The sequence below is a fragment of the Panthera pardus genome, unplaced genomic scaffold (assembly GCF_024362965.1).
Source record: "Panthera pardus isolate Hobbes unplaced genomic scaffold, ASM2436296v1 HiC_scaffold_1, whole genome shotgun sequence".
NCBI classification, from domain to species: Eukaryota; Metazoa; Chordata; class Mammalia; order Carnivora; family Felidae; genus Panthera; species Panthera pardus.
Genome location: NW_026526654.1, coordinates 75,353,287 through 75,378,140, shown reverse-complemented (window position 1 = coordinate 75,378,140; position 24,854 = coordinate 75,353,287). Strand labels below are relative to the sequence as shown.

Below are 24,854 nucleotides of genomic sequence, written 5' to 3'. Positions count from 1 at the left end.
ACAACATATGTTGTTTCCTGAGTTGTTAATCTTAGCTACTCTGACAAGTGTTAGGTGATATCTCATTATAGTTTTGATTTGTATTACCCTTATGATGAGTGATGTTGAGCATCTTTTCATGTGTCTGTTAGCCATCTGGATGTCTTGTTCGACAATTTTTGGTTTGGTACTGGCAGAAAAACAGACACATAGATCAATGGAACAGAATAGTGAACCCAGATATGGACCCACAAATGTATGGCCAACTGGTCTTTGACAAAGCAGGAAAGACTATCCATTGGAAAAAAGAGTCTCTTCTGCAAATGGTATTTGGGAAACTGGACAGTGACATGCAGAAGAATGAACCTGGACCACTTTCTTACACCATACACAAAAATAAATTCAAAATGGATAAAAGTTCTAAATGTAAAACAGGAAACCATCAAAATCCTAGAAGAGGCAACAACGTCTTTGATCTTGGCTACAACAACTTCTTACTAGACATGCCTCTGGAGGCTAGGGAAACAAAAGCAAAAATGAACTATTGGGACCTCATCAAGATAAAAATCTGCACTGCGAAGGAAACAATCAGCAAAACTAAAAGGCAACCGACTGAATGGAAGAAGTTATTTTCAGATGATAGATAAAGGGTTAGCATCCAAAATCTATAAAGAACTTATCAAACTGAACGCCCAAAAAACAAATAATCTAATGAATAAATGGGCAAAAGACATGAACACTTTTGGAAAGAAGACATCTAGATGGCAGACATACTACATTTAAAGTAGCATGGTGTCTGGGTGGCACAGTCGGTTAAATGTTTGACTCTTGACTTTGGCTCAGATCATGATCTCACAGTTCGTGAGTTCAAGCCCTACTTTGGCTCTGTGCTGATGGCTCAGAGCCTGCTTGGGATTCTGTCTCCCTCTCTGTCTGCTGCTCCCCAATTTGCTCTCCATCTCTTTCTCAAAATAAATAAACTTCAAAACCAATTAAAAAAAAATTAAAAAGTAAAGAAGCATGGCCCTTGCAGTCATGAAATTATAGAGTTGAATTAAAATCTCTGCTTATAAAGATTAAATGAGGTTTGTCATCTGTCTCTTTATTCACCCATCCATCCATTGATCTATCCATCCACCCATTTATCCATCCATGTTGAATGGATGAGATTCACATAAAACATTGTAAGTCTTTAGTGTAGTGAAGAGACAGATAGTAAATCAGGGTTCACAGTTCAATATAATTATAGTGTGTGTGAATGTTACATCAGTACAGTGGAGGAGATCTAAATCAGATTAGGGGTAGGTCTTTTCTCTGAGCACATGAAATCACTAATGTGAGTGCCCTAAGAAAACTGGGGACTGCTGGGTCATGCATTAAAAGAAAAAGAATACCCCATGTCTATTAAAATGAAGGTTCAGGGAAATTGGTTTTAAATAATACAATTATTTTAAAATTTAAAGAAATTTGAGCATGTTTATGTTCTGCCAATTGCAAGAGAGAGATTCCATATTCTAGAAAGAGAAAATCTTTGCTATCATTTAATAGGGTTCCTGAGTATGTTGAAGAGAAGGGATTACAATAAGTAAACTAAAGTGGGAAATAAAGTAGCCTGTGAAGGGTATTTGGAGCGACTGATGCATAAACACTCTGGTGTGTTTATGTTTGGATTGAGTAATATTTTAAGCACCTGGATTTTAGTTAATCCTGTTTCCCAAAGCAGTACTGTTCTCTGTATTTGTATAGCAGCCCAAGGAAGGCAAACAAAGATAGATTGCCAGCACTGAGGCTAAATCAGGTGTTCTTTTGTGTCAGGGTTACTGAGTTAAAGTTGTCTGTATTGGGATTTAAGCAGCATATCTTTCCCTTTTAATTTTCACTCTTAGGAAATGTTGATATGAACATGGGAAACTTAACCTGGAAGTTATAAAATATTCCGTGCTGAATTTTGTAAGAAAAGGGACCTTCATGTGGTAAGTAAAAAGAACATTGTAAGAGTAAAGGCTGTTAAATGTTGTAATAGCCTACCAAGAGGTTGTAGAATTTTCTTGTAAGAGCTTTAAACTTGCAATATAGATCCATTTAGATAACATTTTAGAACAGCCTCTGGCTTTGAGTACATGGTTAGTTATACTAATGTATTTTCTATGAACTAACTCAATCACTACTTTCCCCAAGAAGCCTTTCCTTAGCTATCCACTCAGATTTGATCATTTCTTCCTTGGTATCCTCATGTCACACAATCACAGCACCTATAAAATTTTAGGACAGTTCTTTAGGTATCTGTCTCCTTTTACTAGATTATAGTTCTCTGAGGGCAGAGTTATGTTTCAAGTTTCCAGTTTAGTGCTAGGTAAAAACATACAATCAATATTACATAAGTCCCCTACCTCTCATTCTAGCTAAATCTGTCATTTCATTCATTGTTCTAGGAGCTGGTCATGAACATTCCAATTTCTTGCGTTTATGCCATCTGCCTTATTTTGGAGTACACTTCCCTCTTCTGTATTTGTATGAGTCTTATGTGTTCTTCCAGACCCAGCACAAGTGTCACCTCTTTCATAGAGATCCCATGAGATTCAAGGCGTGTGTGAACATTCTTACCTTGGAAATTCTATAGCATTTATTTACAGATTTGGTAAATATGAGTGCATGTATCATGACTCCTCAATTTGTGAGCATCTAAACCACGGGGATCGTGCCTTATCTGTACTGTCCCAATGCCTAACATGGTACTTTATTCAGAGTAGCTGGGGTAATGAGAGAGGTGTGAAAATGACTAATCTCCTCACTTAAGGAATTTACTGTTGAAGACACTGTTTCTAAAATCTGTACACAATGGAGAAAGGGGATCGACATTTCCAATACAATGAAATAATGATACAGCTTCCCATCCTTTATCCAGAATCCCTGAGGCCAGATTGTTTTGGAAATTAGAATTTTTTCTCTTCACTGGGGTAGTACTTTCCATTAATGATTCATAATAAATGAGTAAATAAAGACAGTAAAAATTATAAATATCCTCATGTCCATTCAGATCAGGTTTTAGTTAATAAAGTGAACCTTGATAATCTGAATTGCATAGACTGTGAAGTCAAATTATTTGTCTGATGATTAATCTGTAAGTCATATTGTTGACCTTGTAAATTGGTCACTGTCTGAAATTTATCCTCTGCAGTCTATTTAGTGTTCTTTTTAGTGTCAGTGGGGAGTAGCCATATTAATATAAATGTCATAAGAAGACTTTAAAACAGGACTTCAGTATTCTACAAACAACAATTCTTAGAGTTTGGCTAACCCAAACATGTAGAGTAATATGTATGTCTTACTTATTATTTTTTTTTGTGGGAATTCTGATAAGAATTTTTAAGGCTCAAAAGAAACTACCTGTTCAAATAGAGCGAGCCTGAAAGAGAATAAACTTCTAAAGTGGAAAAAACTTTTGAGTTAATTGACTCAGGAGCACACTGATGCTTTTCTATTTTTTTAAATGTTTAAAGAGGATTTAGAAATTAACTGCATTTCTATTTGACCTGAACTGTATACAACATTTTTAACTTTCAGCCTCTACTCTTCTTGGCTAGAGTTTAATATATTTTCGAATCCAACATTTATGGGTTTAGTTGAGCAATCTCTCTTGGCATGTATTTAGGTCAGTTTATTCACAAAAATGAAGTCACTGCCATATGGAAGTATTTAGTGTAGTTTTTAACTAATACATTGAAACAATGAAACCTAGAAAGCATTTTTATCAAGTTAAAATATTCAACCACAAAGGTTTCTTCTTTTCACTTTTATCATAAAATTGCTCCTAGGAATTGTGCTATAGTATAAAATTTGCTTTTTCAAAATTTGCTTTTTGGAGATTTTATTTTTAAAAATGAAAAAAAAAATCAAACTTTGATAGGGTGGACCCCACACAAGATAGTGACTCAACTGGACTTTAAAAAAACCTAAAAGAGGATCAACTGAAAGAGTGGAGGAGAGAGATTAGAGGTGATAGATGAGGAGGAAGAGGAGGTACTGAGGGGTGAGGAGAGATGGTGAGGAGTCTGGATTGAATACAGTGGCAGTGGATCTGGGAATACATTTTAACACATTATTAGGAGCCCCATGATAAAGTGTGACTGAGGACTATTTTAGCCAGATCCATGAAAGCCAAATGGTTTTAACCTGGGACTGTGAAAACAAAGTCAGCATCAGATTCAAGAGGCTCTGTGAACCTCTTGAAAAGAAGCAATGGATTATGATAGTAGATCAAAGATAGTTGGTAAAGGAGAAAGGGACAGTTTGATAGAAATGGGGAAATTTGGAAGGGATGTGTATAGGTTGTGATAGGTAATATGTTAAGCCTTACTATTGGTCTCAGGCTGTTGACAATAATACCCAGTAGGTTTTGTGTATATTTCATGGCCTAATCATGAAAGAGTAAGATGGATCATGTTAACAAACCCAAGGTGGCTTTACCTCTATATTAGGACCAGACCAGTCACTCTGCATATCTGTGTGGCCACACCTCTTCACAAGTTACTTGAAGGCAGCATAGTGTTTAAAAATGTTGACTACTTGAGGGGCTCCAGGGTGGCTCAGTCAGTTAAGCGCCCAACTTTGGCTCAGGTCGTGGCTCAGGTCATGCTGTCATGGTTCGTCAGTTTGAGCTCATGTTGGGCTCTGTGCTGACAGCTCGGAGCCTGGAGCCTGCTTCGGATTCTGTGTCTCCCTCTCTCTCTGCCCCTCTACCGCTCACACTCTGTTACTCTACTTTCTCTCTCAAAAATAAATAAACATTAAAAAAATGTTGACTAATTGGGACTCTTAGCACAGTTATTTAGCTAGTTGAGGTTAAAAAAAAAGAGGGAAAAGAAAGAACATGATTTCTGTGCCACTGTAAAGTATATAATGGTGGGGAAATATTTTCCCTTCCTAAAAAGTAACTATGGAGTTATTGTATGAGAATGGAGATAAATTGGTCTGGATTCTTTTCCTTACAAGTGATACAAACCTAACTTGAACCAGCTTAGGCAATAGAAGAATATTTATTGGTTCACATAACAGAAAAGTACAGGAGTTTACTGCTTTAGGCATGGCTGTCTCCAGGTGCTTAAATGATGTTATCAGGTATCTGTTTCTTTTTTTCATCACCTGGCTCTATTCATTTTTTTTTTTTTTTGTTTTCTTTTTTACAATAATTTTTTATTGAGGTAAAATTGGTATTTCACATCATATTAGTTTCAGGTATACAACATACTATTTTGGTATTTGTATTTACTACACAGTGATCACCACAATAAGTCTAGTTATCATCTGTCACTATACAGTAATCCCTTTCACTCCTTTTGCCCACCTCCCAACCCTCTTTCCCTCTGACAATTATAAATCTGTTATCTCTATGAGTTTTGATTTGTTTTACTTTGTTTTGTTTTTTATTACACGTATAAGTGAAATTATAATGGTATCTGTCTATCTCCGTCTGGCTTATTTTACTTAGCATAATACCCTCAAGCTCCATCCATGTTGTCACAAATGGCAAGACCACTTCTGTTTTTATGGCTGACTAGTATTCCATTGTGTATATATATCACAACTTCTTTATCCATTTATCTATTGATGAACACATAGGTTGTTTCCATATCATGGCTATTGTAACTAATACTTCAATAAACATAGGGGAACATATATTATTTTTCAATTAGTGTTTCTGTTTTCTTCAGATAAATACCCAGAAGCAGAATAGCTGGACCATATGGTAGTTCTATTTTTAATTTTTTGAAGAACCTTTATACTGTTTTCCATAGTGGATGAACTAATTTTCATTCCTGCTAACAGTGTGTGAGGGTTCTCTTTTCTCCATATCGTCAACACTTGTTTTTGATTTTAGCCATTCTCACAGGTGTGAGTTGATATCTCATTGTGGTTTTTATTTGCATTCCCCTGATGATTAGTGACGTTGAGCATCGTTTCATATGCCTGTTGTCCATCTGTATGTCTTCTTTGGCAAAATGCCTCTGCCCATTCAATCCTCTGCCCATTTTTTAAAAAGTTTTTATTTTAATCACCAGGTACTTATTGCAACAAGTGTGCTCCTTAATCCCCATCACCTATTTCACCCATCGCCCCCTCCTTCCCTCTGGTAACCATCAGTTCTCTATAGCTAAGAGTCTGTTTCTTGGTTTGTCTATCTCTTTCTTTTTTTTCCCCCTTTGCTCATTTGTTTTGTTTCCTAAATTCCACATATGAGTGAAATCATATTGTATTTGTCTTTCTCTGACTGATTTATTTCAATTAGCATTAAACTTCCTAGCTCCATCTGTGTTGTTGCAAATGGCAAGGCTTCTTTCTTTTTATGGCTGAATAATATTCCATTGTATCTATATACACATTTCCTTTATCCCTTTATCAATCAACGGACATATAGGCTGTTTCCATATCTTGACTATTGTAAATAATGCTGCTGTAAACATATGGGTGCATGTCTCCCTTTGAATTAGCGTTTTTGTATTCTTTGGGTAAATGCCCAGTAGTGCAATTGCTGGATCATAGAGTAGTTCTATTTTTAACTTTTTGAGGAATCTCCATGACTGTTTTCCAGAGTGACTGCGCTAGTTTGCATTCCCACCAATACATGAGTGTTCTTTTTTCTCCATCTCCTCGCCAGTACTTGATGTCTCCTCTGTTTTTATTTTAGCAATTCTTTTTTTTTAAAGTTTATTTATTTTTGATACAGAGAGAGACAGAGCACAAGTGGGGGAGAGGCACAGAGAGAGGGAGACACAGAATCTGAAGCAGGCTCCAGGCTCTGAACTGCCAGCACAGAGCCTGATGTGGGGCTCGGAACTCACAAACCATGAGATCGTGACCTGAGCAGAGTCAGCTGCTCAACTGACTGAGCCACCCAGGTGCCCCATGATTTTAGCAATTCTGAAATGTGTGAGGTGATATCTCATTGTAGTTTTCATTTGCATTTCTCTGGTGATAAGAAATAATGAGCATCTTTTTATGTGTCTGCTGGTCATCTGGATGTTTTCTTTGGAGAAATGTCTGTTCATGTCTTCTGCCAATTAAAAAAAAGTTTACTTATTTATTTATTTCAAGAGAGAGAGAGAGAGAATAAAAGAGAGTTGGGGGACGGGAAGAGAGAGAATAGAGAGAGAACCCCAAGCGGGCTCTGCAGTGTCAGAGTGAAACGTAATGTGGGGCTTGATCTCACAAACCATGACATGACCTGAGCTGAAATCAAGAGTTGGGCACTTAACTGACTGAGCCACCCAGGCACCCCTTCTATCCATTTTTAATTAGATTATTTGTTTTTTGGGTGTTGAGTTGTGTTAATTTCTTTGTATATTTTGGATACTAACCCTTTCTCTGCCCATTTTTAAAAATTTTTTTTAACATTTATTTATTTTTGAGACAGAGAGAGACAGAGCATGAACAGGGGAGGGGCAGAGAGAAAGGGAGAAACAGAATCTGAAACAGGCTCCAGGCTCTGAGCTGTCAGCACAGAGCCCGACGCGGGGCTCAAACTCACGGACCGTGAGATCATGACCTGAGCCGAAGTCAGACGCTTAACCGACCGAGCCACCCAGGCGCCCCTCTCTGCCCATTTTTTAAATTGGATTTTGTTGTTGTTGTTGTTGTTATTGAGTTGCATGAGTTTTTTGTTTGCTTTTTGTTGTTTCATTTTTAAATTTAAATTCCAGTTAGTTAACATACAGTGTAATATTAGTTTCAGGTGTAGAGTTTAGTGATTCATCAGTTACATACAACACCACCCCATGCTCATCACAAGAGCCCTCCTTAATACTCATCACCTGTTTAGCCCAGCCCCCTACCCACCTCCCCTCCACCAACTCTGTTCTCTATAGTTAAGAGTCTGTTTTATGAAGTATGAGTTCTTTATGTACTTTGGATATTAGTCCCTTATCAGATGTATGGTTTAAAAATATTTTCTCCCATTCAGAACTTTGCCTTTTTATTCTATTGATGGTTTTGCTGTGCATAAACCTTGTAGCTTAGTATAGTCCCATTTGTTTATTTTAGCTTACATTGACATTGCCTTTACAGTGAGATCCAAAAAAATATTGTCAAGAGTGATGTCAAGGAACTTACTGCTGATGTTTTCTTCTAGGATTTGTATGGTTTCAGGTCTTACATTCAAATCTTTAACCCATTTTGAGTAAATTTGGGTGCAGTGTAAGATAGTGGTCCAGTTTCATTCTTTTGCATGTGACTGTTCAGTTTTTCTAGCATCATTTATTGAAGAGACTGTCTTTTCCCCATTGCATAGTCTTGTCTCCTTTGTTGTAAATTAATTGACCATATATGTGTGGATTTATTTCTGAGTTCTCTGTTGTGTTCCATTTATCTATGTATCTGTTTTTTAAAAAATATCTATCATCTATCTATCTATCTATCATCTATTTTTGAGAGAGAGAGTGTGCACACAAGCAGGGGAGTAGCAGAGGAAGAGAGAGAGAAAAGCTTAATTATGCTCCATACCCAACATGGAGCTCAACGTGGTACTAGATTTCACAACTGTGAAATCATGAACTGAGCCAAACTCAAGTCAGATGGTTAACCAACTGAGCCACCCACATGCTCCTATGTGTCTGTTTTTATGCCAATACCATACTGTTTTGATTACTGTATCTTTGTAGTATAGTTTGAAATCAGGGAACATCATTCCTCCAGCTTTGTTCTTTCTCAAGGTTTCTTTGGCTACTATTTGCTGTCTTTTATGGTTCCATAAAGATTTATAATTATTTGTTTTAGTTCTGTGAAAAATTCCATTGGAATTTTGATAGGGATTGCACTGAATCTATAATTGCTTTGGGTAGTATGGACATTTTCACAGTATGAATTCTTCTAATCAATGAGAATAGAATATCTTTCTGTTTGTGGTTACTTTCATCAATGTTTCATAATTTCTTTCATCATTGTTTTAATATTTTCCAGTGTATAGGTCTTTCACTTCCTTGGTTAGATTTATTCCTATGTATTTTATTCTTTTTGATGCCGTTGTAAATGGCATTGTTTTCTTAATTTCTCTTTCTGATATTTCGTTATTAGCATATACAAATGCAAACAATTTCTGTATATTGGTTTTGTACCCTGCAATTTTACTGAATTCATTTATTCCAGTAGTTTTTTGGTGGAGTCTTTACAGTTTTATATATATAGAATCATATCATCTGCAAATAATGACTGTTTTACCTCTTTCTTTCCTATCTGGATGCCTTTTGTTTCTTCTTCTTGCCTACTTTCCATGGTAGGACTTCCAGTACTATACTGAATAAAAGTGGTGAGAGCAGGCATCTGTGTCTTGTTCCTGATTAGAGGAAAAGCTTTCAGCTTTTCACAATTGAGTGTGATATTTACTGTGGGTTTTTCATATGTGGCCTTTATTATGTTGAGCTGTGTTCCTATTACCAATTTTTTGAGAATTTTATCATAAGTGGATGTTGCATTTTTTCAAATGCTTTTTCATAATCTATTGAGATGATCTTAAGATTTTTATATTTCATTTTGTTAATGTGATATATCACATTGATTGACTTGTGGATGTTGAACCATCCTTGAATCCCTGTAATAAAACTCACTTGATCATGGTGTATGATCCTTTTAATGTAAAATCTCACCTGATCATGGTGTATGATCCTTTCAATGTCTTGTCGAATTTGGTTTGCTAATATTTTGTTGAAGAATTTTGCATTTACGTTCATCAGGGACTATTTTCTTTCGGCTTAATTTCTATGTCAGGTTCCCTTTCAAATTGTAGGAAATACGGTCCCTAATATATTCAGACCCAAGTGATCCTTAAATCTCTAGTATACGCTCTGCTTTCTTTTGCATCCATATTAATCTCTGAAAAAAAAAAGACTCTGAGTTTTCTTCCTTGGTATAGGTGCTTACCCTGGACTAATCAACCATCCATTGAGTCTGGGGAAATAGGATACTCTGTCTGGGAAGCTTGGATCTTGTGGCTATTTTTTGGGGTGAAAGTGACGAGGCCTGATGATTGACAGCCCCACAGGAATCACATGGAATGGAGTATGTAGGGCCTCTGAAAGGAAAGAATGTTAGCCTGAAATTAACCAGAAGAGGGCTTAATAGTCTTAAAAGCAATTTAACAAAATAATATTGGTATTTGGGAGATTGGGAAGGAGAGAAACCTAATAAATGCTCACCAATTACAAAGGGATTTGGGAAAAACCAGAATAATTCAGGACTGAGTCAAAGCTTAAGGAAAGAAAAAGCCTAGCTAGATAATTTCTGGACAATGCTCAGGGATCTTTGGATATACTAGCAGTTTAGAATGGCTTTAAAGTTATTAGTAGTTTGATCTGTTGTTAAAAGACTTAGGCCTGACTCTGAGAAACAAAAATCTAGCCAACCTAGGAATAGGGATTTATCTTTCTTACTTATGTGTAGCAGCAGGCAGGTCTGTGTTAAATGGGACAGAACTTTTGAGTTCATATAAGCAATAGTGATGCAGCAGATGATATGTCTTGTAGAGACAAATTCAAGTTCTAGGGAGAAAGGAAGGGACTTGTAGAATAAAAGGTACCCTGGGTTTGGGAAGTCAGAGAGAGAGTAAGAATGGGGATAACAACATTATAAGTGAATCTGGACACTAAGGCAGAGGCAGTTTGCTTTCTTTCTATAGATTCTCACTTTTGCTGAGTCTTTCGACTTGGTCAGCAGTTAAACAGACTCCAGGCTCCTTTCCAGACTCACTACTGAGTCAGGGTTTGAGCAAGGGCATGGGAATCTGAATTTTTACAAGTGCCAGCCAAGCCTAAGTTGCTTTAAGGCCCATGGCCATAGGGAAGATAAGGACATTCAGTTCACATTGACTTTTAGGAAATGTATGGGTCGAATGACACAAGTCTGACTAGAAAATGGAACTATTTAACAAAGATATTATAAGCTCTGCTACTACACTATCTTTCCCAGTCTCCTTCTAGTTTTGTCCCCTCTATCACATGACAACACCCATTTCATTAAATACCAAGGTAAGAGGGAAAATTGTGGAACTTATTTTCTGACTGATGTTCCAAAGTTCCTAGCACCATTCCAGACTTTCCAATATCAAGTTTAACAGAATGCTTTTGAAGATTTCTTCTCATATTAGTTTTATAAATTAGAGGACTGGATTCTTACCATATAGCTATTGACCTGAAGGTGTGTGTAGAGTGAGGAATGCAAAAGTAAAAATACTCTTAAACCATTTTAGGATTCAAGGCAAAAGAGAACAATCATTGCAGAGAATTTGTGCCAATTCAAGGCTCTAAGGAGATAATGGTAAACTTGGGCTTTCAATACAAAGAAATATTTGAAAATTTCCTACTGTGATGGTTAATTTTATTTGCCACCTTGGCTGGACTAGATATTTGGTCAAACATTGTTCTGGGTGTTTGTTTGGAGGTGTTTTTGGATGGGATTAATATTTAAATCTTTGGATTATGAGTAAAGCAGATTGCCTTCCATATGTGGTTGGGCTTCATCCAATCATTTGAAGGCCTGAAGAGAACCAAGACTGATCTTCAAGCAAGAAGGAAACTAACTACCTTTGGACTTTAACTGAAGCTCTTCCCTGGGATCACTGGCTTGCTGGCCTACTCTAAAGATTTTGGTCTTGTCAAGCCTCCATAATCACATGAACCAATTCCTTAAAATAAATCATCTATATCTATATATAAACACACACACACATACATATGTATATAGGTGTACACACACACACACACACACACACACACACACACACATCCTATTGGTTTGGTTTCTCTGGAAACCCTAATACATCTATCAATGTACTTAATTATTTCCAGTTTTGGTTGAATGCTAGGATTTGCAGAATCAAGACTAATAACCTCAAATCCTTAATTCTCTGTCCTTTCCCTGCTGTACTGAAACTAGAGCTAACTAAGGACCATCCTTAATGATCTGTTTTTGGTGTTCTTCCCAATGTGCCATGGTGTCCTGGTAGACTGTGAATGAGATACAGCTGTGTCCCCAGACAGTGAACCCCACAGTCCTCAGTGTGGTAAGGTGGAACCTGCCCTATCAGGAACCTCTAGTAGTCACCCCCAGCAGTAAACCCCTGGCCAGAGTTCTTCCAGGACCTTCATGAGTCAACTGTACTCTGGTAGCCTCTCCCATGGTCCCTGAAGGTTCTAATGGGATGGATATCATCTGACATTTGCTTCTTCATCAGGGAGGCCCTTTACTTTTTGGACATTACTTTAGCAGCCAGTTGCAAAATACACTCCTTCCCTGTCAAAGATAGGGAGCAAGTGAAACTTCTGAAGGAGGCTTAATGGTGTTTCTTCCAAGTATGGAACTGATAGGGGTCAGAAATTCAGGATGCACAGAGGCAGCCTAGTGATACAGCCCAGCCATTCTGTGTGATAGGCAGCTTCTGAAACTTCTGAAATGGCTCCTGATGATCCCCACTTCCTGTTCTTGTGTAATCCCTTCCCCTTGGATATGGGCTGGGTATAGTGATATGTTTTTCACGATGACAATACTACAAAAGTGATGGATGTCACTTATGAGATTAGGTTATAAAAGACTGTGACTTCCATCTAGCTGTCATCCATATTCTTTGCTCTCTCTGATGAAGCCAGCTAAAATGTTGTGAGCTGTCCTATGGAGAGGCCCACATGGCAAGGAACTGAGAGAGGCCTAGGCCAGCAGCTCATGAGGAACCAAATACTGTTCAAAACTACATGTATGAACTTGGGTGCTTCTTCGGGTCAGCCTCAGTTGATTGCAGCCCTAACACCCACCTTGATTGGAGCCTTGTGAGAGACCAAAGCCAGAGTGCAGTTTCCTGACCCACAGAAATAGATGCAGCAATAAATATCTGGTACACTGGAAAAGTGACTCATCAATCCCAGGAAGCTGGAACTTTGGGAATCCCAGTGGAATTGGTAGGCCATGGTCATAGAAGGAGTAGCTGCAGGATAGCTGAGAATAAAAAAGAAGCTGAGTTTAGTGATTGCCTCAAGAGACCCTGAGGAGGTACATAAAATGTATCTGATACATAGGCCAAATTTTACATTCTCAGAGGCTTTGCAGTATGGTGAAAAGGATCTGACCAGATCCTATGGTCAGAAAGAAGTAATAAGTTCAAATCCCAGCTCTGTCATGAGTTACTTAATTTGTCTTAACCTCAGTTTTTTTCTTAGTGAGGTGGAAATAATAACACCTCCTCTTTAGGGGATTGGCTGAGCTGCACGTGTAGCACTATGCCTGACAAGTGGTTCACAGCAATTGTCTTTAATCATGTAGATTATAGCCTGTGTAATGTTTGGTGACTTGAACAATTTCTCCTTGTTGAATTTTTTTTCCAGTCAGCCTTATCTTATTTATGTTTCTAAGACACCAGGGTTTTTTCTCCTCCAATCTTCCTGGCTATCCTTTACCTTTGCTGGTTTTTGTTTTACCACCTGCTCCTTTATTGTTTGTTTTCTCCAGTATTCCATCATTAGCCATAATTTTCCTGAGCAATATTAACACTAGGGGAAATATTCTTTACTATCGTCAAGTTCATTCTGGTCATAAATAAGAGCTTCCATTAATACTTTCATCCATTTAGAAGCACTCATTGGGAATAAGCTTTCATTGTTCTCCATACCTCTAATCTGCTCTTGTGCCCAGGAGTGGGAGTGACCACTTTTTGGTGAGATTGGGAAAAGGAGTTCAGTGTATAGCCTAGCTTCTGGTTTTCCAGAGTTATCTCTCTCTTTCCTTCCTACCTCTTTCTCTTCCTCTTCATCTTCTGTCCCAGATCTTTTGTTGGTCTTCTCTTTTTGAAGGTAAGCATATCAGACAAGCCTGGAATTGTCCAAATTAGGCAGGTAAGCTCAATTATGTTTAAAATTAAAGAAATACAGGGGCACCTGGGTGGCTCAGTCAGTTGAGTGTCCAACTTTGGCTCAGGTCATGATCTCAAAGCTCATGAGTTCAAACCCCACGTTGGGCTCTGTGCTGACAGCTCAGAGCCTGGAGCCTGCTTCATATTCTGTGTCTCCCTCTCTCTCTGTCCCCTGCCCCTGCCTGCTCACACTCTGTCTCTCCTTCAAAAATAAATAAACATTTAAAAACTTTTAATGAAAGAAATACAGAGTCAGAATAAATATTGTTGACACAAGGGCTTTAAGAATTCAAACTATAAGTCTGTGGCATTTGCCATTCATTTCAGATAAGAAAGATTAAGGAAAGACCAAGTTTTATTTTTAATCTAATGTTATAACCTATAATATTAAGACTATGTTAACGTCAAGGCTTATTCAAATGTTTGCTGTGGGAAATTGTGTTGGCTCGCTAAAGTTACAAGCTGCTTTTGTCCTAGGAAATTGCATTTGCTCACCACTTTGAGATAATTAGCCCACTGACTATGACCTCATTGCTGTTGCTAAAACTGATCTTACCCATATTTAAACTCCAGATTCTCTTCAGATAAGAAACTACCTCAGATTCTGTCTAGATTTTAATTGTTGCTACTTGTATAGTTAAACTGCCAAATCTCATTCCTACACAGTTCCAAATGAGGTCCCAATATAGTTTTTCTAATAATAAAGGATATATATTTATTTCAATTCCTACCTTATAGTTTTCTATATATCTTGATCAATTCTGAATCTGGAGAGGAGGTCTATGATAAATTGGTCTTTTTGAAGCCCAAGTTAAATTCATTTGGGGACTTGTTTTCATTGTAACATGCCATGTACGGTTGGAGAAGAGGGCATGATATTATAACATGATCCCATACTAACATTTACATAACCTACAGGATATCACCAAGATAGCAACATAGGCTCCTTTCTGAATTTCCCTCCTCTCACTGCACTATATATACAGCTACACATGGATCAATACCCTGAGAGAAATCCAGAAACTAGTTGAATGACTCCTACATGTTGGGTGGCTGAGGAAATAGCAACAATGAAGTGGGTAGGGAAGGCTGAGACACACTCTGACCATGAATCACAGCCTTGGAGCAGTCTCATGGAAGTTTAACAAACAAAGGAGCAATTATCAGGGATATAAGCACTCCTCATGGCTATCTCTGTGGACTCAGTGCAGAGAGAGCAGACAAAATTGCCCTCCAGTTTTTCCATGGAAGGGATTTGATTTCATACTTTGCCAGCTGCTGTCTGAGGGTCTAGTTTCTATTTAAACCACATTTAGGTGCTGACTGGATACCTTCCTGGAGCCTGAAAGAGCTAGAGAGCACTTTCCCTACCTTCTCCCTTTTACTTGTTCCTTCAGTAAAACCATGTTACCAGCTTCTCCCAGGAAGGGGCTTGCACACACATCTAGTACCCCCCACGGTTATGGCTGCCACCCAAGGGACTGTTTCCCAAATGACCCAACCCTAGGAACTTATAGAGCTCAACATTCATGAATCACCTAGGACCACATAAAACAAAGAGGCAGTTCTATTTGGCCACAAACAGCCCGAACAACTTTTCCCTCTGGCTTATCACAGAGTGAATATGCAAAAAAAATTATTTTTTATAATATATTTTATAATATAAAATATTATAATATAATTAATATATTAATATAATATAAAATATTATAATATAAAATATAAAATATTATAAAATATAATATAATATATTTTAATTTATCTCTAATAAGTGCTAATCTCCAACTTTCCCTGCTGTTGCCTGAAGGTTGAGCTTCCAGTTATCCTCCATTGGGGAGCTAAGGGGGTAAGCAGTTAGTAGTTCTCTGGGAACTTGAACAGGTATATTAGTATTTCCCACACTTTGGGACACTGACAGTCTTGGCACACCCACAATGACTGGGAACCACTAAGAACAAAGATGCCAGCTTGAACAATCACAAGCTGGATTAGTTGGTTAAGTGTCTGACTTCAGCTCAGGTCATGATCTCAAGGTTCGAGAGGCAACCAGGAACTTAGATTAGGCTGACTGATAAAGTTCACCTCCTACATGAGGGCAGACCATCAAAACTGGGAGAGGTGTCTGCTATGTCTAATGCTCAGAAGCTAACAGAGGTTATAGCAAGATGAAGAAACTGAGGAATATATCCCAAACAAACGAACAAGATAAATTTACAGAAATTGATCTTAATGAAATGGAGTTAAATGATTTACCCAATAGAGAGTTCAAAATAGTTGTACATAAAGATGCTCACAAGATCAGGAGAGGAATCCATGACCAAAGTGAGGATTTTAACAAGTAGATAGAAATATAAGAAAATCAAAGAGAAATCATAGAGTAGAAGTTGATAACTGAACTGAAAAATTCAGCAGAGGGGTTCTATAGCCCAGTAGATGAAATGGAAGAAAGGATCAATGAACTTGAAGACAGGGCAGTGGTGGGAAGTGGAATTCATCTAATCAGAGGAGCAAAAATGAAAAAAGAGTGAAGATAGCTTAAGGACTAATGAAGAACTGTCAAGCATACTCATATATACATTATAGAGGTCCCAGAAAGAGAAAAGGGAGAGTTTCTCTTTCTCCAAAAGAACTCTCTTTTGAAGAGTTCCAAAAAAGATCTATCTAAAGAGCCCCAATCTGAAACATATTAAAATTAAAGAGAGAATCTTAAAAGCAGCAAAAGAAAAACTTTTTACATATAAGAGAACATCTCCTTTCTCCTCCTTCCCCTGTAAGATTATAAGCTGATTTTTCAGCAGGATCCTTGGAAACCAGAGGTGAATAGGATGATATATTCAAGCGCTGAGAGAACCTGCCAACCAAGAATACTTCACTTAGCATAGTTGTTCTTCAGAATTGAGGGAGAGATAAAGAGTTTTTAAGACAAACAGAAATTAGGGTTCATCACCGCTAGACTAGCCTTATAAGAAATGTTAGGGTTCTTCAAACTGAAATTAGAAGGTGTTAATGGTTACATTAAATATATGAAAGTAGAAAGCTTACTGATAAAGGAAAACAGGTAGTTAAATACATAATACTCTAATGTTGTTAAGGTGGTAGATAAACTGTGTATAACTCTAGCATAGAGATTAAGAGACAATGGTATTAAAATTAATATTATGGGGTGCCTGGGTGGATTAGTTGGTTAAGTGTCTGACTTCAGCTCAGGTCATGATCTCATGGCTCTTTGGTTAAGGCCCATGTTGGTCTCTGTGCTGACAGCTTGCTCAGAGCCTGGATCCTGCTCTGGATTCTTTGTCTCCTTCTCTCTCTGCCCCTCCCCCACTCGTACTCTATCTCTCTCTGTCTCTCAAAAATTAATAAATGTGAAAAAATTAATATTACTATGATGATTTTATAAATGGATACATAACATAAAAAACATGTAATTATGCCATCAAAAATAAAAATATGGGGTGGGAGAGGAGTGTAAAAATGTAGAGCTTTTGTATGTGTTCAAATTTAAGTTATTAGCTTAAAATAGACTGTTATAACTTTAAGGTGTTTCATGTAAGCCTAATGGTAACTACAAAATAAAAACCTATAGTAGATACATAAAAAATAAAGAAGTCAAAACACTACTACAGAAAATAGTCAAATCATAAAGATTGTAAGAGAAGAAGAAAGAAACAAAGAAAATACAAAATAGCAAGAAAACAAATTAACAAAATCTCAATAGTGGGTCCATACATATCATGTGTATATGGTCTGATTCATACAATGAAAAGACATAGAGTGGCTGAATGCATTAAGAAAACAAGACCAACACTATGCTCCCTAAATGAAACTCAGTTTAGATTTAAGGTTATACATACAGTGAAAGTGAAGGGATGGGAAAAGATATTCCATGCAAGTAGAAACCAAGAGGGAGCAGGGCTAGCTATACTTACATGAAAAAGAGAAACAGTAATGAGAGAACAAAATGGGTCAATACATAATGATAACAGGTCAATTCATTAAGAGGACATAATAATCATAATTATAAACACACCCACCATTGGAATGCCTAAATATAGAAAGCAAATATTAACAGATCTGAAAGGAGAAATAGGCTGCAATACAATAATAGTAGAAGACTTCAATTACCCCACTTTCAATAATGGGTAGATCAGACAGAATATTAATAAGAAAACATTGGACTTAAATTACATGTTACACCAGATGGAACTAATAGATCTATACAGAACATTCCATCCAATAACAGCAGAATAAACATTCTTCTCAGGTGCACATGGAACATTCTCCAGGCCACAAAAGAGTCTTAACAAACTTACGAAGATTGAAATCACATCAAGGGTCTTTTCTGACCACATTAGTATGAAAATAGAAACCAATTACAAGAGGAAAATTGGAAAATTCACAATTATGTGGAGATTAAACAAGATGCTCCTGAATAATTAACAGGTCAAAGAAGAAATCAAAGCGTAAGTAAAAAATATCTTTAGACAAATGAAAATGGAAATACAACATACCAAAACATATGGGATGCAGTACAAGCATTCTTAAGCGGGAAATTTATAGTGGTAAACACCTACATTAAGAAAAAAGAAAGATCTAAAATAAACAACCCAACTTCATACCTCAAGGAATTAGAAAAAGAGGAACAAACAAAGCCTAAAGCTAGAAGAGGAAGGAAATAAATGTTAGAATGTAAATAAATAAAATAGAGTTTAGAAAGACAATTGAAAAGTTCAGTGAAATTAGGAGCTGAATTTTTGAAAACATAAACAAAATTGACAAACCTTTAACTACTCTAAACAAAAAAGAGAAGACTCAAATAAAATTAGAAATGAAAGAGGGACATTACAACTAGTAACACAGAAATACTAAGGATCATAAGAAACAATCGTGAACAGTTATACCAACAAATTAAATAACCTAGAGGACATGGATGAATTTCTAGAAACACACAAGCTACCAAGACTGAATCATGAAGAAATAGAAAGTCTGAACAGAAAAATTACTAGGAAAGAGATTGAATTAATTAATGAAAAGCTTCCCAACAAAGAAAAGCCCAGGACAAGATGGATTAAGTGTTGAATTTTACCAAACATTTAAAGAAGAATTAATACCAACCTTCTCAACCTCTTCCAAAATAGAAAAGGAGGGAACACTTCCAAACCCATTTTACCAGGCCATCATTACCCTAGCATCAATGTTGTACAAGGACACTACAAGAAAAGCAAGTTAAAGGTCAGTGTCACTGATGAACAGAAATGCAAAAATCCTCAACAAAATATTAGCAAACCAAATTCAACGGTATATTAAAAGGATCAAACACCATGATCAAGTGGTATTTATTCCTGGGATGCAAGGGTTGTTCAACATCTAGAAATCAGTAAATGTGATACACCATGTTTAAAAAATGTGATATATAAAAATTATATGTTACCTAAATAGATGTAGAAAAACCATCTGATAAAATTTAACATCTTTTCATTATAAAAATGCCTAGCAAATTAGGTATGTATATTTCAACATAATAAAGGCCATATATGACAAGCCGACAGATAATATCAACTCAGTGTTGAAGAGCTAAAAGTTTTTCCTGTAAGATCAGGAACAAACCAAGGATGTCCATTTTTACCACTTTTATTCGACATAGTGTTGGAAATGCTAACCAGAGCGATGTTTGCAGATGCTGCATTAGATAAAGACTCTACTAAAAAAACTGTTAGAATAAAAAATTCAGTAAAGTTGCAGTATAAAAATTCAGCATCCAAAAATCAATTGTGTTTCTATGCATTAACAATGAACTATTTGAAAGAAAAATTAAGAAAATAATCCCATCTGTTACTTCCTCAAAAAGAATAAAATATCTAGGAATAAAGTTAATCAAGGTGGTAAAAGATCTATGTGCCAACAACTATAAAACATTGATGAAATAAATTAAAGAAGATGAAAATATATGAAAGGTATTCAGTGTTCATAGATTGGAAAAATGGTATTATTAAAATGTCTGTACTAGGGTGCCTGGGTGGCTCAGTTGGTTGAGTGTCTGACTTCCACTCAGGTCATAATCTCACAGTTTATGAGTTTGAGCCCCGCATTGGGGTCTGTGCTGACAGCTCAGAGCCTGGAGGCTGCTTAGGATTCTGTCTTTCTCTCTCTCTGCCCCTCCCCTACTCATGCTCTGTCTCTTTCTCTCTCTCTCAAAAATAAACATTAACAAATTAAAAAAATAGGTAAATAAAATGTCTGTACTACCTAAAGCAATCTACAGATTTGATACAATGCCTATCACAATTCCAATGGCAATTTTCATAGAAATAGAAAAACATAATCTTAAAATTTGTGTGGAATAGCAAAAGATCCTGAATAGTCAAAGCAATCTTGAGAGAAAACATCGCTAGAGGAATCATCTACCCTGATTTCAAACTGTATTATAGAGCTATAGTAACCAAATGGACTGGTTGGCATAAAAACACACAGAGATCAGTGAACAGAATAGAGAGCCCAGAAATAAACTCATGCATATTTGGTCAATTTATTTTCAACAAAGCACCAACAATATGGGGAAAGAATTGTCTCTTCAAAAAATTGTGTTGTAAAAACTGAATACATGAAAAAGAATGAAACTGGATCACTCTTTCACCATACACAAAAGTCAACTAAATATGGATGAAATACTTGAACATGAGCTGCAAAATGACAAAACTCCTAGAAGAAAAAAAAACCATATTAGGTAAGTGCATCAACATGGATCTTTCTGAATTTGACACTAAAATCAAAGGCAACAAAAGATATAGTTTGACTATATCAAATTAAAAAACTCTGCACAGCAAAGGAAACCATCAATCAAATAATAAATGAATCAACCTAGTAAATGGGAGAAAATATTTGCAAACCACTTATCTGACACGGGTTAATGTCCAAAATATATAAAGATACAATTTACAACTCAATAACATAAAAAGAAATAATCCAATTAAAAATTTGGCAAAAAACATGAAAATGCATTTTTCCAAAGAAGACATACATATGGCCAATAGGTACATGAAAAGATGCTTAACATCTTGAATTATCTGGAAAATGCACATTAAAACTGCAATGAGATGTCCCTTCACACCCGTTAGGCTATTCTAAAAAAAATGCTGGCGAGAATGTGCAGAAAAGGGAACCCTTGTACACTGTTGGTGAGAATATAAACTAGTGCAGTTATTATGGAAAACAGCACAGACATTCCTCAAAAAATTAAAGGTAGAGCTATCATATTATGCAGAAATCCAACTTCTAGATATGTACCTGAAAGAAATGAAATCACTATCTTGAAGAGATATATGCCCTCTGAGATTCACTGCAACCTTGTTCACAGTAGCTGAGACATAGAAACGAACTAAATGTCCATCAACAGATGAATGGGTAAAGAAATTTACACACATATAATGCAATATTTTTCAGCCTTAAAAAAGAAGGAAAATTTATTATTGGTGATATCATGGATGATACTGGAAGGCAGTAAGTGAAATAAACTAGACAGAGAAAAACAAATACTGCATGGTGTCATTGGATGTGAAATTAAAAAAAAAATAAATTCATAATAATAGGGTGGTTGTTGCCAAGGGCTGGGGAATGAGGGGATGGGGTGAGTTTGGTAAAAGGATACAAACTTACAGGTGTAAGATGAATAAGGTCTGAGGATATAATGTATACCATGGTGACTACAGTTGATAATACTGTATCGTATAATTCAAATTTGGTAAGAGGGTACAATTTAAGTGTTTTAGCCACATACACAAAAACAGGTGAATATGCGAGGAGATGGATGTGTTAATTAACTTGATGGGGATAATCCTTTAAAATGTATAGGCATAGCAAACCACCACATTGATTATATTGTAATCTTATTTGTAAATTGTACCTCAATAAAGCTGAAAAAAATTAAAAAGGACTTGCATTTCTTAAATGGCCATCTTGGCTTTGACCAGTTTGCAACAAATCCTCCAGGGTAAAATCTAAATTTCTTAGAATGTTGCATATGCTCCTTAGTGATACAGCCTTCCAGTAGTTCTTCCAGTATCACTTCTGTTACTTTCTCCAATACTTAACTGTTTTCAGAGGTTGTGAGTTTGGAGATCACATTCTTTTATACATCGCCTTGTCTTACACTTGCTCTTTTCTCTTCTTAGAATACTCACCTCCTCAAGGCAATCTTCCCTCACTCTTCCTCTCCCTTCTCTTCCAAAGCTTCATTTAGTACCTGATCTGAGCTTGTATCTTCTGGAGCATGTATCTACAGAAGTCGTTTCAAAGTTGTGGTTAAAGTGTACAAAATTGTTTCTGCTTTGTGAAATTGATTGTAAATTCTCTGGGTGCAGAGATTATTTTTACAACTTTAGTGCTTGATATGCTCTTAACGATTGTTTATTGAAAATAAATTTAATGAATGCACTTTATAACTACAGTGACCAAATGTTTTTGCTGTGGATCAACCTCAATTTATATGTTTATCCTGGCATGATTATTAATAGAATCACCTTTTCACACTCAAAAGTGTTTCAGTTTAAATGATAAATTATGGGTCACCCTGTTTATAAGCATTACTAGGGGAGATGTAATGCTGAATTGCTTTTCTTAGCATTTAAATGATAATTTTGTCTTTTGATTCTCTGGGGAACAGAGACAATAATTATTATAAATTATAACAACAATACTATCTCAGTAGTAATTTCCTTAAAGCAAAATGAAACTAGCCAACTGGTTCCCAGAATTCTGTGAAGATAAGTGTATTAGTTTGCTGGGGCTACCATAACGAAGTAGCACAGACTGAGTGGCTTAAACAAAAGAAGTTGATTTTCCCACAGTTTCAGAGGCTGGAAGCCCAAGATCAAGATGTTGGCAGGTTTGGTTTCTCCAGAAGTTCTTTCCTTGATTTGTAAATGGCTACCTTCTCATTGTGTTCTCACATGGCCTTTTCTCTGAATCCCTGTTGTCGCTGCTGCTGCTGCTGCTGCTGCTGCTGCTTCTTCTTCTTCTTCTTCTTCTTCTTCTTCTTCTTCTTCTTCTTTTTGAGAGAGAGAGAGAGAGACAGAGACAGAAACAGAGAGACAGAGAGCATGAGCAGAGTTGGGGCAGCGGGAGAGGGAGAGGGAAAATCTTAGGCAGGCTCCATGACCAGCATTGAGTCCGATGTGGGTTCTGAGACCCTGGAATTCTCTGCCCAAAGTTTTTGAGCCTGCTCTGGGGTCTTTTCCCAGTCTCCATCCTCCTGAGGCTGGTCTACCCCATGGTGCGCACATGGTTAGGCCCTGGGGGTAGCTAAGGGAAGTTGTTGCTTAAGGAGAAAGGTTCTGGCTCTGTCCTAATTGCCATTTTCTAGCATGGAGCTGGGAGGACCCCTTGGTTACTATAAGACTATATAAATATATATGTATGTTGTATATATATGTACTGTATATTAGGTACAATAATAAATAGTACATACTTTATTTACCTGTTTATTGATTTGCTTATATACATTTAAAATGTTTAGAAAATATAAAAATATAAAATATATGGTGTTAATGAAAATTCCCTCCTTGACCAAACTTTAGTTAGGCTCCTTGTAGACTAACCTTTGACCTCGGGCCCCAGTTCTTGCTGGGTCTGCATAGCCCAGCTTTAATAAGATTGCTGCTAAATCAGTTTATGGTGAATCTCCCCATCCTTGATATCTCTTCACCTTGGCCTACTTTCAGCAAGATTTCTGTTAAGTCAGTTTAGCAAGAATATGATGTCTTTCTCCTCTTAGTGATTTTCCATCCACTGACCACCTCACCTAGCTCTTTGGCTATAGATTCCCACTTATCCTTCTTGTATTCAGAATTGAGCTGAGTTATATAAAAAAAGTCTTTTTCCCCTAATTATAATAGTTTCTGCATAAAATATATCTTTACCACTTTGACCAGTGTCTGTCTTTGGATCTTTTTGACACAGTGTCTGTGTTGGGACTCTATAGCTGCTGTATTAAATTAAGAATATGCAGATTATGACCTGGTGAATGAAAAGGCACGAACCACTCACTTGGGGTCAGCAGGTAGCTAGCTCTGTCATTGTTTGAACTCCCACTTTGGGGAAATGAAAACCCTGAGGTCATTTTGGATTGAAGGTGTGATTTCAACATAGTCACACAAAGGAAAGGAAAGTCACAAGGTTTATTACTTATAGATACCAGAAATTAGGGGTGGGGGGTTGCACAGTGAGCCAGAGGTAATGGCAGTTCTCCATCCTAGGTCATAAGGGAGCAGGAGAAGGAGAGCTCCTCTTAGGTGGTGAGGTGGTTGGGATGGCAGTCACTAACTTTTCATGTGCTCTGCTCCAAGTGGTTATTTGAAGGTGCCCTGGGAATAGTTTGAGGAGAATATGTTTTAACTCTTCTTAAATGTTTGGTAAGGAAGGCTTCCAAATACATTCTATGGAGCCAGAATTACCCTGATACCAAAACCAGACAAAGACACCCCAAAAAAAGAAAACAGGCTGATACGCCTGATGAACACAGATGCAAAAATCTTTAACAAAATATTAGCAAACCACATTTAACACTACATTAAAAGGGTCATTCATTGATCATATAGAATTTATTCTGGGGCTACAAGGATGATTTGATATTCACAAATCAACATGATACACCACATCAACAAAACAAAGGATAAAAATCATATGATCATCTCAGTAGATACAGAAAAAGCACTTGACAAAGTAAAACGTCCATTCATGATAAAAACTGTCAATAAAGTGGGTTTAGAAGGAGCATACCTCAACATATTAAGCTTATATATGAAAATCCACAGCTAACATCATTCTTAATTGTGAAAAACAGAGCTTTTCCTCTAAGATTAGGAACAAGACAAGTATGTCCACTCTTACCACTTTTATTCAACATAGTACTGGAGGTCATGGCTACAGAAATCAGAAAAGAAAAAAGAAATAAGAGGCATCCATATTGGTAAAGAAGAAGTTAACCTATTACTGCTTG

General features: G+C 36.7%; 1 long non-coding RNA gene across 1 annotated transcript in view; it reads left to right on the top strand.

Annotated features, from left to right (window-relative positions):
* LOC109266034 (uncharacterized) overlaps window positions 1–24,854 on the top strand; it is a 110,889-nt gene that overhangs the window by 35,431 nt on the left and 50,604 nt on the right. Inside the window, exon 2 of the long non-coding RNA XR_002079490.2 lies at window positions 1,866–1,952. This is a non-coding gene — a long non-coding RNA (uncharacterized LOC109266034). The remainder of the gene's footprint in view (window positions 1–1,865; window positions 1,953–24,854) is intronic.